Below are 2,552 nucleotides of genomic sequence, written 5' to 3' on the forward strand. Positions count from 1 at the left end.
ACCTTGCCTACTTGTCAACTGAAATTACTCAACAAAAAGCCCTTATTAGTGCTAGTATCAAACAATCAGTTGCATGACATAAAAAGAACCAGTCCTACATTATACATTCTGAGCAGTTTATTGACTCTATTTTACAAAATGCACTCATCTAGCACCACAGAGAAGCGTGGGATATGCACACAGAGTTCTCGACCTGCTCCAGTAAACTCTACCCATTACAAAGGGCATTTTGCTAACACTGTAAAGCTTTCTTCACTCACTAAACATGCAGATGTCAGCTTGCATATGTTGCATTATTAAAATCTCAATGGGAAATCCCTACATCGTAAATGATTCATGGAACAACTTCAAGGCTCAAATGCAACAAACAAGGCTTTGCATGAGATAACATTACTTTTTCAGTAAAGTACTATTAACAAAGGATCATGTCCTATGTTGCGACTCAATTGCAATGAAATGTGACAGAGAATTTAGAAAACTACAGGTTGTTCTGGTTTAGATTAACCACATTCAACACTTCGAGATCTATTTGGGATGAGCAATGATAAAGAAAGGCACTGATTTTCTAAAAGTGGGGAAACGCTCATGCACACTTCTGTTAGCTAATATTATGAATTAGGCATGCAGGTTGCAAAACAAATACAAGTAAATTGACACGTTCAAGTGTTCTTATAATAGAGTGTCATGATATTTTACCACAGAAAGACAAGCATAGATTGCATAATGTGAGTTTAAGCAAAATGTTGGATATGAAAATACAAATATATTATATTTAATTTGATGTCTGGATCAGCCTGGATATTACCTTTAGTGCCTCTCACATTACGTTAGCACAAGCTTATTTCTTGATTACCTTGAAACATGTAATTTTTAGGTATTATGAACTAACAATTAACTATTTTAAATAGCAGCTTTTATTCATCTTGGTTAATGTTAATCTATGCAAAATAAAATAGTTCATGTTAGTTCATAATACATTAACTAATGTTAACATTAACAACTTTTAATTTGAAAAATAAATATTTATTGAAATTAACATTAATCAAGATTAAGTGCTGGAGAAATGTTCATTGTTAGTTTGTTAACTAATGTAGATGTTAACAAAGACAACCTTATTGTAAAGTGTTTTCTAGATTTGTTTATTTTTTAAGACTTTTTAGAAAGGTGCTGTTGATAGAAGATAATGTAATTTTTCAAGCTTCAGAGATTTTTGCAGTTGTGGTAAACTTTGAATATGAAGATGATCGTGAAAAAAGCTTGTTGCAACTGAGAACATGTGATTCCAAATTTATTTCAGCATTAAAATAATGTAACAATACTGCAAAATCTAAACATTGAGATTTTACATTAACTAATTGTTCTTGTTTGAAATTAATATCTCATTTTACTCAAAATAAGCTTTGAGCATTGAATTTTGAACCGTAACTGAAGTGACTTACCACCAGGTGGTGACTGTTACTCTTCCCCTACAGCTTTTTGATTTTATGATTCTATGATTCGCCCACATTTCCATAATATTGTAACTGTAACAGTGCTGTTTAATTCAAAAGAACTAATTACAGTAATTGACCTGATAAAGGTCCATTTTGGGGTTTTATGAAATTGTATGAAATCTATAGACACATTTAGATAGTTACAAGTTTTAAGCAATACCCCAGAAGAAGAAAGACTACAATTTCTTTGACATGTTTTGCAGGCACACAAATACTGATGGTCAAAACAGAAATATAAATACATAACTAAAACCTCAAAGTGAAACCAAATACTGTATGGCTGCAGACTGAACTTATCTCAAAAAATAATCTCCAAAACATAATTCTGTTGCTTTAAGAACAGTAATATAGTGTCATGAAACATGTAAACATAATAGAAGGAAATGTGACATTTTCACAAGGACTTTATCAGTAATCAAGGTACATACACTGATCATCCACACCATAAAACCACCTGCCTAATAATGTGTAGGTCCCCCTCGTGCTGCCAAAACAGTGCCAACCCGCATCTCAGAACATCATTCTGAGATGATATTCTTCTCACCACAATTGTACAGAGTGGTTATCTGAGTTACCATAGACTTTGTCAGTTCAAACCAGTCTGGCCGTTCTCTGTTGACCTCTCTCATCAACAAGGCATTTCCATCCACAGAACTGCCGATTCTTTTTTTTTTTTTGGCACCATTCTGAGTAAATTCTAGAGACTGTTGTGCCTGAAAATCCCAGGAGATCAGCAGTTACAGAAATACCAATAATCATCCATGTGATTTCCTAATCAGCCAATCATGGGCCAGCAGTGCAGTGCATAAAATCATGAAAGTCAGGAGCTTCAGTTAATGTTCACATCAACCATCAGAATGGGGAAAATATTTTGATATCAGTGATTTGGACCGTGGCATGATTGTTGGTGTCAGATGGGCTGGTTTGAGTATTTCTGTAACTGCTGATCTCCTGGGATTTTCACACACAACAGTCTCTAGAATTTACTCGGAATGGTGCCAAAAACAAAAAACCTCCAGTGAGCTGCAGTTCTGTGAACAGAAATGCCTTGTTGATGAG

Source organism: Xyrauchen texanus, chromosome 2 (assembly GCF_025860055.1).
Source record: "Xyrauchen texanus isolate HMW12.3.18 chromosome 2, RBS_HiC_50CHRs, whole genome shotgun sequence".
Lineage (NCBI taxonomy): Eukaryota > Metazoa > Chordata > Actinopteri > Cypriniformes > Catostomidae > Xyrauchen > Xyrauchen texanus.